The following is a 13,105-nucleotide window of genomic DNA, read 5'->3' on the forward strand; positions in this document are numbered from 1 at the left end:
CTTTGGTTGACTATAGCATCAATTGTGAAGCCTGGTGTGTTAGGGAAACAAGGCAACAAGGTGCTGGGCAGGGGGGACGACGTTGGGGGAGGAGTACCTAAACTCATCTCCTGTGAGGGAAAATATGGGAGGAGCACATCTGTGTTCACCCCTCACACCCCACCCCTCCAGCCTTGATTCCTCCACAAAGAAGAGTAATTCCTAATGGAGGAATGGCTGATGGAACTGAGAAGAGAAACAGGGAGCTGAGCAGAAATGCCCAACTCAGCTTTGGCTTGATCTCATGATGCTGCTTTTCTGAAATTGCCCAAGTCCCTTCGCATCACATGTCATGTGGTAAGCTCCCTTACACAGCTTCTCTTCATCTGTTTAAGCTGTTTTGAATTCAGAGAGGAGGATACAGAAGCATAATTGATTGTAAATAAGCATGTGTTTAAAACATTAAGTTGCAAAGCATTCCCAGGGATGTGGCATTGTTAGTCCTTGGAATACACTGAATACAGCCAGGCAATCCTGGAACAAAAGAATTGTCCTGGCTGATTGATAGAGCAGTCACAGAGCCCTCAAAAACAAGCTATTCTAGTAAATTGTTTGATAGGGCAGTTTTGGGTACTCCTTGCCCATGTTCCTATCTCTTGGATCTAATGAGCTTCGAGACAGGCTTCTGCTGCTGTTTTTAACTCTTTACACCTACACATATTTTTCTCCTCCTGTGTTTGATCCACCTTTTTGGTAAACTTTGACCTTCACCTCTACTATGTATTTCCAACAAATTACAGTCTTTTCTGTTTCAACCTACTATAGGTTTCTTCTGAATAATTGTTCCCACATGGAACAAGCTTCTTCAGCAGCCAATGCCACCAATTCCCCAAATCCCTCTCTGAGTCTACCAGAGCTCAGGATTTATTTAAATATCATACACATAATTTAAATGTTTTGAATAAAACTCCCAGGCTTAACATTGGAACTTTCAGCACCAAAACAAAACAAAACAAAAAAAAACAACACTTAACAAATAATAGATTTTTTATTTACTACCGTAATTTAAAAAAAAAATTATTGGGGCGCCTGCGTGGCGCAGTTGTTAGGCGTCTGCCTTCAGCTCAGGGCGTGATCCCAGCGATCTGGGATCGAGCCCCACATCAGGCTCCTCCGCTGGGAGCCTGCTTCTTCCTCTCCCACTCCCCCTGCTTGTGTTCCCTCTCTCGCTGGCTGTCTCTCTCTGTCAAATAAATAAATAAAATCTTTAAAAAAAAAAAGTTCTTCGTTTCACTGTTAACTGTCTCTCTAGCAAGATTTCCAGATATCAACACAGTTCCTCTAAAATTATAGGCAATGCAAAAATAACCAAGGGCAAGTGAATATTCCAGTGCCTCCAGAGTAATTCATAGACTTGAATGGTAAGGAAACATCACCGGAAAGGAATAAAATGCTATAAATACAATGCACTAATTTTAAATTACCATATGGGCAGGACTGAATCTATTCCTTTGTCTATAGTATTTGCATTTCAAAATTTAACTCAAAAAATTTTTTCTTTTTTAGAAAAAGAGACATTACTGTTATGACAAATTCCAAGCAGACCAGCAGAAATCACAAGTGCGTGACCAGTTTTTAGCCTTGATATAAATTTCTCTTTATTCTTTTGCCCAGCCTTTCCGAAATCCTGTGAAAGTCAGTATGGGCCCAAAGCTGATCCCTTGTCTAGTTCTTACAAATAATTTCCTTAAAAGAGTGAAAATTATCAGACAGCTGCAGCGGTTCAGCTTACAAGGAAAACGTAGAATGTCATTTTCAAGGTAAGTATGCAGCTGTCTTCCTGTCACTTAAGGTTTTTTAAGACAAATCCAATTAAATGTCTACCTAAAAAGGCTGACAAGAATAATTCTTCGCATACTAATGAAATTTGTCATAAGGCAGTACAACCACAATTCTGTTTCTATATTCTGCCTCTGGTGAGCAACCTGGAAGCCCTTCTTATTTGAAATAAAATACATAACCGCCTTCCCGACCAAGATGCTTATGGTGTATATTAAACTAAATTTTATTTCATTTTTTAATTGAGCATCTTTCTTCAATAGGAAAGAGAGCATTCATCAGGATGGGGAATGCTGAACGCTTCCTGAGTGAAAGAGGGATTTTTTTCTGTTCTTCTGAATTAAACATGTTTCTTAACTCCCTCCCCACTACCTACTTTTTTGTTTTCTTTTGTAATATATGAGAAAAGTATTTTGAAAATATTTAACTTAGGAACTGAAATCAAGTCTGAATATCAACCTCATTCTTTTTTCTCAGTTCTCAGTTTTTCTAATTTTAAGTTATATAGCTGGCAAAACCTTCCCAAATTCCAAGCTTTTTATAGGAATATAATTCTAACAAGCTTCGTTTTGTCATCATTATGGGTTTGTATCCAGGGTCTATATGTAATAATGTGATGACTAAATTCTTGGTAAAGTGGCATGTTATTATCTATTGAGCAGATAGAGGTCCTGGTTGAAGGCCTATTTATTTATGAGGTTGCTTTGTTTGTTGTTTATATTCATCACAATTCAAATGGAACGATAAATTATTTTTTTTGAAAAGTAGATTTTTATCTATGACTTGAGCTTTAAAATATGCACCTGGGTGGCTCAGTTGGTTAAGCATCTGCCTTCAGTTCAGGTCATGATTCTCGGGGTCCTGGAATGGAGCTCAGCATCAGGCTCCCTGCTCAGCGGGGGGCCTACTTCTCCCTCTCCCTCGCCCCCCCCACCAAGCCCCCTGCTCCTGTTCTCTCTCTCAAATAAATGAATAAAATCTTAAAAAAAAAAGTAAAAAAAAAAAGTAAACTATGTACTACATGAGGCATTGGCTAGTGTCTCTAGTAATTTCCTTAATTCAGATTTATAGTCAATTTTGCTAATGTGTACAGATTACTACATTTAGTACCGCATTAGTGCAGGCCTATGTATCAGTTGTAGTGGATACTATTTTACACTTGATCTTAGCCAAAAGGCCGAGAAGCGATATAGTGGATACTATTTTATAGACTGACAATTTAAATAGTTTGTTAGTACTGGGGAAAGACTGTAGTATAAAGGAGGCCAGTGCAGGTGAATCCAAGGCATACTTTCTTATTGTTTAAAGGAGTGGGGAAAAAAAAATAGTTATTTCTGGGGAAACATACTGTTTAATTTAAATGGGGAAGAGTTCATATTCATAATATCTTCTTATATAGTTTGTTGATGTGTTTTTTTTTTTAACACCGGAAGGAGACTTCAAGTGTACCTTTGTGTCTGTGAGAAAAGAACGCTGAGACCAGGTTTGCAATATTTATTTGTGGTCATGCTGTAAGCATTATTAGTGGCAGAACCTGTGCTCTGACTCCTACTTTTTAGTGGCCCCTCAACACTAGGTTCTCATATATACAGAATTCTTGTTTCCTCAGAATTCATATTGCTGTAGCTAGGAAAGAGAAAGTCACAAAATGTGAAAAAATTCACTAATGAACTGACCACTATAAAATTCTCCTTAAAACTAGCTTTTATTCCTGCTAACCACTTCAACTTCATTGTCCACATCTTAATCTGTTTACAGTTCAATGTGAATCAATTTTAAAACCTTACTCAACTGTGAGGGGAAACAAAGTTTTGGTTAGATCAAAGAGCATATTTGAGTATCATCTTTTTAAAACAAAGCCATTGTCAAGATCCGATGTGTTATATCATCAAGACCTGTAGAAGAGAAAAATCTATAAGGATTATAAAATAACATGTTAAAGAGAATCTCTAATTATTCTGAGAGCTTTGCAGGGAAATGAATGAAAAGCTTCATATTTTGGCAAAAGTGGTTTTTTAAATATTCAAATCAAACATGAGGTAAAGAATACTATGTCATAATATCATATAATTTTGTCAAAATATTATGCAAAATCAAAACCCAATTAATTTTTACTAAGAAATATTGTATAGTTTGTTAAATAGAAACTAAAACTCCCTACTTAATGTAGCATGATTTTTAAAGAAAAAAATTCAGCATTTCCCCCACTATTTACTATGAAACCTCCCACACTTAAGTGAATTTACTATAAATAAACTTTTTTGGAGTGGAAACAGCACTCATTTTAAATATACCTATTGATGAGCTTTGATAATTGTATACAGCTCTTTAATTGAAGGGGGAGAGCTAGGTTCTTATCTCACAGAATCCTAGAATGAATCTCATGGACAAAAGAGCAAGTAAAGCCATAGAGTTTTATTAAGCAAGGATACAGAAAAAGCTCTCAGGAGTGAGAGGGGTCCTGACAGGGTTACCACTGAGGGCTTTTAGGGTTGGTCTTTTATTGAAAGATAACCAGGGAACTTAAATCTTTCTAACTTCTCTACTGGCAGCACCATTGATTAAGGACTAGTGATAACATCTTTAATGGCTTACTTCTTTTTAGAGTCTGGTTATTTTCTGTTGACCACAGGAGACTGTCATAAACAAGACCACCCCCACCCCCAACACCTAGGGCAGGGTGGTCTGGTGTGTTCCCTTATCTCTTGTTTCCTTACACCTCTGCATTTTGGGGATTTCTGTGAGCCTGATCACGTAGCCCCCTGTCTCTCCCTACCTAGCCCCGCCTGTCCCTTACTCAGAATCACCACACAATCAATAGAAAGAACATTCATCACCCACACCTGAAAAAGTTTCTCATTTGCTTTTGTAACCTATTCCTCCTCTCACTCTGAGCCCTAGACAATCACTGTGGATTTACTTTTTTTTTTTTTTGAGATGATTATAGAATCACAGGAAGAGCCTGTTTTTTTTTGTTTTGTTTTTCAAAGATTTTATTTATTTGACAGAGAGAGAGAGCACACAAGCAGGGGGAGCAGCAGGCTCTCCACGGAGCAGGGAGCCAGATGTGGGACTCGATCCCAGGACCCTGACCTGAGCTGAAAGCAGTGACTTAACCGTCTGAGCCACCCAGGTGCCCCATAGGAAGAGCCGGTTGGAGGAGGTCATCAAGAGGACGTGACCTCCCACTGACCTGTTAGCTGGGCCCTAGCAACCAGAGGCTCCTTATCCCCACCACCTGTCCTGAATATATGCTTTGCCCACTCTTCCCCTGCTAGGAGCTGCTTCAAAGACACAGCTTTGAGAGATTAACATGTTATTGAGATCATCTGGACAGATACACGACTGAACCCAATTAGGGCATCCATATAAACTCGTGAGGCCCGGAGTGGGAAAGGGCGAGGTATGTGGAGATCTGTTCGGATTCTGGTTGTCGGCTGCTGAAGACAAGCCTGGTAAGTAAATTCTATCGTTTATTAAGCTCACCACCTAATCTTTTCATAGCTGTTGGGGTATAGGGATCAGTTTCAGATTTCATCCGGGAATTCCTGAGGTTGCAAAGCTGCAAACTGGCAGCCTAATCCTCCCCCCAGTAGCTGCACGCTAGCTGGTGGTGGAAGATTCACGCTTAACTCTTGGCTGAGGAAGGAGCCGTTTTTCCTTTGGTCTTTGGTTGTGGATGGGTGTGTGCTGTCAGAAAGGTTTCCTTCTAGGCCTCTCGTTTCCTAATCCTTTGGTTAGAGTGAGCTGGCTTTTTTCGTTGCTCCTCTTGTCTCTACCTGTGGGAATGCCATTAACTGCAGAATCTGAAATACTGTAATTGGCATAAACTCACCTCAGTTCTAGTGTCTTTCTTGGTAGAAAAAATCCATCAGATTTTTTACATAGGTGAGGCAGTCGTGGTCTTTGCTAATAAAGACAACTTTACTTATTTTCTTGTTTTTTTTAAATTCTGAACTGGCTAGAGCTACAGCACGATGTTGAGTATAAATAGTGACTGTTAATTTCCTTATCTTGCTCTTGATGTTGGGGGGAAGATACTCAACTTTCACAATTGTGAAGTTAGTTGCATTTTGTTGTTGCTGTTATTGTTTTTTAAGTGCCCTTCATCAGGTTCGGGAAATATCCTTGTGTTTCTTGTTGACAGACTTATTGGTTTTTTTGTCGGATGAGGAATGGATGTTTTTCTGTGTGTATTGAGAGTATTATGTGTTTCTTCTTTTAAATGATGTGAATTTGAATAATTTTCAAATATTAAGCTGAACTTGCATTCCTGAGATAAACCCAATAGAGTCATGAGGTATTATTACCTATGCTGTGGGATTTGATCTGCTAACATTTTAACATTCCTGTATCTGTCCTCAAATCACTAAGTTGTACACTTGTAACTGAAGTACATCATTAGCTTCACCTTAAAAAATATGCAAGTGGTGACAACCTGGATGGACCTAGAGGGTATTATGGTAAGTGAAATCAGACTGAGAAACATAAATACAGTATAACTTCCTTTATATATGGACCCTCAAAAACAACAATGAAAAACAAATGAGGAAGTGAAAGCAAAACAGAAACAGACCCATAGATAAAACAAATTGATGATTGCCCGGGGGGGGGGGGGGAGAGTGGGGAATGGGCAACACCAGTGAAGAGGAGTGGGAGATACAGGCTTCCAGTTATGGATGAAGGTCATGGGAGTAAAAGGTACTGTAGAGGGAATATAGTCAGTGGTATGGTAATAGTGTTACATGGTAGTGGATATGGTAACTACTACATTTGTGGGGAGCATAGCATAACTTATAGAATCACTGTAGTACACCTGAAACTAATATTGCTACCTAGAGTAAAAAAAAAAATTGCATCTACGTTAATGAAGGAATTTACAGTTTTCTTAAAATTCCTGAAATAAATTCTAGTGTCTTTGAATGGATTAGAAAAACTTTCCTCCTCAATTATCTGGAAGAGTTTGTATAGAAATAGTATTACTTCTTGAAATGTAGAATTTACCATTAAAATCATACGGGCTTAGGGTTTTTTTTTTTTATGGAAAGGTTTTAAATAATTCAAATTCATCAATCAATCTGCAACTGTTCGTGTTCTCTAGTTCTGCGTGAACCTGAGTTGCTGCTGTTGCTCCAAGGGAGAGGGTGAATGTTACTATGAGCTCATTCCCGTTACTGCACCTTAGGGGGTAGAAAAATCCTTTCTCCTTTCTACTCAAACACCTCTAGTGGATATTGTCTAGGGGCATACCTACTCTATGCAGGGAAATACCACACATGAGACCACACAAAGAAAACTTTTCTAAGGGGGGGAAAAAACACAAAAGATCAGATTGAAATAATGGTTTATACATTTTTTATAGTTGATGAAATTTATGGCAAGAACAAAACCGCTTTCTAATGTTACGATAGCATACGACCACTGAAATGCATAGTGTTTAGAAAAAAAAAATTGTTTCTTTACCTCAAAAATACATTTAGGAGCCGGGTCCTGAGGTCTGAAAATCCTAGAGATAAATTTCTTGACATCTATATACATCTGGAAAATTATTTTGAACTTTTAGAAATGCTGATGAAAAATTGACCATTTTTCTAAAAAAAAAAATGGAGTCTAAAATTGTAGGTGTATGAAAACTACTCTAGAAATTTAAAGCTATTTACAGCTTGTAAATCTGCTAGATAAGAACATTATTGAAAGATCTAAAACTAATCATAGCAGTTAACTCAGATGAGATGGAGAAAAAGGAAGAAAAATCCTATTGGGGAAAGTTTAATAACTTAAATAGATTGGATTTTAAATAAAGTATCCCTAATCTCCATCTAATGTGGCAATGTAAAATTTGCAAGGAACCATCCTGTTATACCTATCTTTGAGACTGACCTCCAACTTGAAGAGTAATTTATAAGTACATACATTGCTCTAGAATAATTTAAAATAATATCCAAATATCTCAAAATAGCTTAGTTGGAATGCCAAATGTTCCATTTATGGGTTTCCTTAAAACACAAAATGTGGGTATGTGTGTGAAAGCAAGAAAGCGTGTGCATCAAAAAGTGTACACACGGAAAAGAGAACCAAAGTTGTATTTGCTCCTTTTATAACACGTCTATGCACACATCTAAAAACTTCATATATAGAGTATATAGAATTATCAGGGTCCCAGTCTTAGGCTTACTGCTTTGATTAGCATGTTCTGAAGTATGATAAACCACTCCTAGGGTTGTATGGAGACCTTTGTCTGGTTTTATAAACGTAAATGATTTTGCACAAAAGCTGGCCAATTCAGTGGAAAAGGCCCCTCTACCGATGAGTTGTTTTCCTACAAAATGTCAAATAGCAGAACAGACCTGTTTAATGCAAATCTCGGCCAACATTGGTAGTAAGTTCACACTGTTATTAAGGAATTATATTCAAATATATACTAGCTATTTTGATTAGAAAAAAACTAATTCAATTATAATATACTTTAAATTCTCATCTGTATTATAAAATTTTAAAATCCTGAATAAGTCATAGTGGTCACCTACCAACTGAGATTTTGAACATATGAATTGCATTTTTCTTTGTATCTCTTTCCTATCTAGTATGTACTAGAAACTTGTTACTGCTTAATTAATCATTGATTGGCTGATTTATGAAAGTGACAAGTCAATGTCTGTGTGATCATAGTGACCCTTTGCATGCATATCAAAACAGAGCTAGCTCTCATTTTAGAAAGTCACACTTACTAGTTTCTAGTATGTAAATAATATGTATGTTTATCAAAATTTAACATGCTATTCTTGGTCTCAAGATAAATCGTATAACTTTGTTGCTGTTGTTGTTTGTTTTAAAGCCCAAAATCTAAATTCAAAACCCTGAATCTATGCTATGGTGTTATTTCAGCCAAATCACTATTTCTAACAATCCTAATGCATAATCAATAGATCATCAGTTTCTATTTCCTTTGTATAAATTGCTGATTATTACTAGTCAACATACTCTTATGTCAGTACTGTTACATAGGTCTTAAATTTTAAAAATATAAAGTTGGTTTCAAAACCTTTCCTATAATTCAGCAATTACCTTTAATTCTTCAAGGCTATTCCCCTTTTTTTTCCTCCGTTTCATCAAGTGATTAGTACATCTAAGTGGCCAAGTTTTATTGCACTATTTTGAAGAATATAAGATTTGTCCTTCCCCAGACACTTAATATTTAGTTCACGTGAGTGAATTCTAAATTGATAAAGAAATCCCCAAGGAAGGTTGAAGATGACCGGATAGTCTTCTGGAACGTGCAGGTTTATGTAACAACATACTGAAGTAATGGGTCTTCCTCCATAATTCAGAGCAGGCTATTAAATGATTTAATACACTTCCGGCTTTTATAGTGCTGTGCACTACTTCAGTAACAAACATGTTAGCTCTTCAGGCATTATCCTTCATCTGTGTACATCAGCCTGTCTCCTCTTCCCTCCCCTCCGTGACTATTTATCTTCAGAACAAGTAGCCCTTGCTGCAACTTCAATCCATTGGTCTTTGTTAGTTCATTTCTTTTTCAGACATGACCGTTTGCCTCTTTAACTTTCTGAGTCTTCAAAGTGTGCTGTATTTTGATTTTCTGTCTTATGAACTTTGTTTTCCTGCCCCTTCTTTTTATAGCTCACATATATCTTTTCATTCTCTGCTGTCAAACTGAGCTGCTTGATTGCTGTTTCCAAAATACCATGTTATTTGAGGTATCCAAATATGAGGTGTTTCTTTTATATAATATATATATATGAAATATATATATATGGGTACATGACCTATATTTAAGAATTAGCCTACTCATAATTTGAAACCTTGAAGTGTTGATAGAAACTTAAATAGCATCTTTTTCTCATTTGACCTTGAATATATTCATGTATTTTCAGTTTAAAAAATACTATTTCAAGTTTCTTTATCAACTTCTTTTAGACATTGTGAATCTTTTTATAGAAAACCTTTTAAGGCAGATTTCTAATCAATTTTGTGTTTCTATTCTAATCAGTGTCATGTAGCAGATGTTTACTAATAAAGAAACTGCTCATAATTTTCTAGGCAAACAACAGTTTGTATTCTTATATCTGAGGAAAATTTTATTCTACTTTTGGCAAAAATGCAATGTCTGGACAATTTTGTCAAAATTTTAGAGGCAAAAGAATATATACAAAATATTTAGTACTTAAATACATTAGTCCATGGGAGGGGGGAAATAACCACATTCTAGATATATGAATGATATCTCTACAGGGTGTAATCAACAATCTAAACAACGGTTGCAAATAATCCAATATATTGTGTGAAAATGCAGATATGTTTGGTCACACTGCATTAGAGGAAGAAAGTGGGACATTAACATTTTACAGAACTAATAAATTCTAATTCAAAGTAATGCTAAAGTGGTAATTCAATAACTTATTGACCTTTATTTTTTGTATGCTACAAAGGATAGTCTTCAGTTGATTTGGTATCAACTTATAGATCCTACAAAATATAAAATGGAACTAAAACTATGATTTTTTTTTTTTTTGTCCCTCACAAAAGTGAAAACACTAGATTATGTTTTCTATTCCTGCCTTTTAGATTTATAGCATAAAATGAGTGACCCTTAGAATGAATCTTCAATGGAAACCAACCAGTGTAATGACTCCCTCTGCATCCTCTCAAATGAGCAAAGGTCCAGCTACTCCGCTGTGAGTAGCAAAGCATTCACCAGTTCCTTCAATAAACTATTCTGGTTTGGGTGGGAGTTTTTCTAGAGATAAAATTTTTCCTCTTGCAACTACTGCTTACTGGTTTTGGTTTATTTATATGGAACTTAGTGTTAAATTTTTTTAAGTAATCCTCCAATTATGTAAAGAAATCCTCAAATCAAGTTAAATATCTTAAGTTACTTCAATCAAATGCTCATTTGATCAACTGAAGGACCCCGCTCCCCCTTAAAATTACACTTATTGAAGTGTCATTTACATAGTAAAATTTCACTAAAAAATCTAATTTGGGATGCCTGGGTGGCCCAGTCAGTTAAGCGTCTGACTTCAGCTCCGGGCATTCAGTTCAATGAATTGTAACTATTTTGGTCATGTAACCATCACACCACTCAGGATGACAAAGAGCATTTCCCTCGACAAAGAGTTTCCTCTTTTTTGCTGTAAATCCTATCTACCCTCAGTCAGTGACCAGATGAATCCCTTCTCACTATTCTGTTTAACCTATCTGTTCTGGGTGTGTGGGTTGTTTCTTGTTCTGGGCTATCGTAAAGTCGTTATAAAAAATCCATGCACAGGTCTTTGTGTAGACCTCTGCTTTCATTTCCCTTGGGTAAATACCTGAACGGGTAGCTAAACTTTATGATAATATGCTTGGTTTTATACAAAACAAATTGTTTCAGAAGTAGTAATACCATTTTACATTTCCATCAAACACCTGCAGTTTCCTGCCCATACTGATTATCTTTTAATTGACTTTCAAATTTTAGCTATCCCAGCAATGTTTTCACTCCGTGTTTTAACTTGCATTTCCCTGATAACTAATATTGTGTAGGAATGCTTGTTTTTAGTTCTTATTGGCCATCTATATAACTTAGCGACTTCTCAAATTCTTTTCATTAAAAAAAATTGAATCAAGTTCTAAAAATGTATTCTGGATACAAGTCACCTAATAGGTACGTGTATTACAAATATTCTGTTCTCTGGCTTGTCTTTTCATTATTGTAATATTGTCTGTTGAAGACCAGAGGGTTTGAAGACAGATTTTCATTTAAGGTGAGTACTTACGTGTCTAGTATATTTTTGCCTAAAACAAGATTGAAAAATCTGCTTTCTTGATCTGTCGTTTTAACACACCAGGTTTCTGATCAATTTCAACTTAATTTTTTGTGTGGTGCTACATCAGAGTTGTTCACTCACTTTTTCAATGTGTGGATATTCAGATATTCCAGAAATACTTGTTAAAGACTATTGCTTTTTCAATGACTTACCTTGGCAATGTTGTAGATCAACTGACCGTATATGTTGGTTTATTCCTGGATTTTATTGTATTTATGTACTTATGCCTATAATAAAATACCTTGATTATTGTAGCTTTATTAGTCTTAATTTATCTGCAGAGTATTTGTCTTCTCAGAATGTTTCAGGATGTAGAATTCTGGGTGGTTTTATTAATTTTTCCCTTTGGCTATTAAGTTTTCATTTTTAATCAATTTGCAGTTATGTGTGGCTTTCTTTGTATCAACCTCCTTGAGGTGTAGTAAGTCAAATTTTTGTTCTGTTTTCATCATTACTGTCCTACACATTCTGTTCCTTCTAGCTCTCTTCCTGTTATTCTAGTTTAATGTAGTATGTTAAATTGCTTAATATGTTTCCACGGGTCCTGGAGGCTATCTTAATTTCAGTCTTCCCCACGCCCCCACTCTTCTTAGAATGGGTAATATCTCTTCATTGGTCTTCAGTATCACTAACCTTCTCTTCCCTATCCTCTGTTAAATGATCCCAATTTATTTCTAACTTCAGATATTTACTATAATCTAGAAATTCCTTTTTTTTTTTTTTAAAACTTGTCCATTCATTGCAGTGATCTTGACTTCTAGGTCATGACATTTCTAATTGCTCCTTTAAAAGTTCTTTCCTGCTAATCCTAAATGCTGAATCATCTTGAGGTCCATTTTTCATTATTGATGAGACCCAAGTAATATTTTTCTTTATCTTTATATTTTTAGTAATTACCAAAACCTAGTATCTTTTTGTTATTGCACATTAAGAATGTTCAAGGATACCTTATATAGAATCTAGTGTCTGTATGTCCCAAACTTCCTAAAGAGTGGTTTTGTTTTTTGTTTTTGTGTCTCCCCCCCCCCCCCACCCCAATCAGGTACTTATTTACCTTGGAAAACTTACCCAGACTAGTGGAGTGTTGGTTTAAAATTTGGTTACTACAGATAATGTCTTTTCCCCCTACTCGTAGAGTAAACCCTTATTCCTTGAGTATAGTATTTACTTAAAAAGCATGAACCAGGGGTGCCTGGGTGGCTCAGTTTAAGTGTCTGCCTTCGGCTCAGGTCAGGATCCCAGGGTCCTGGAATTAAGCCCTGCGTCTGCGTCTGGCGTTTTGCTTAGGGGGAAGACTGCGCGCGTTCTCTCTCTCTCCAGCTCCCCCTGCTTGTGCTCATGTGCTCGTTCTCTGTCAAATTAATAAAATTTTTAAACAGCACTTTTAAAAAACATAAACCTGCTGTACTTTTGAGGTAAAACACAAGTTATTTACCAATATCGTCTCTTAGTAAGAA

General features: G+C 36.3%; 1 long non-coding RNA gene across 1 annotated transcript in view; it reads left to right on the top strand.

Moving 5' to 3' along the window:
- Window positions 1–5,225: 5,225 nt before the first annotated feature.
- Window positions 5,226–13,105, top strand: part of LOC148110350 (uncharacterized) — a 190,512-nt gene continuing 182,632 nt past the window's right edge. The window contains exon 1 of the long non-coding RNA XR_015723875.1: window positions 5,226–5,273. This is a non-coding gene — a long non-coding RNA (uncharacterized LOC148110350). The remainder of the gene's footprint in view (window positions 5,274–13,105) is intronic.

The sequence above is a fragment of the Ursus americanus genome, chromosome 3 (assembly GCF_024610735.1).
Source record: "Ursus americanus isolate L20-20 chromosome 3, mUrsAme1.1.p, whole genome shotgun sequence".
Lineage (NCBI taxonomy): Eukaryota > Metazoa > Chordata > Mammalia > Carnivora > Ursidae > Ursus > Ursus americanus.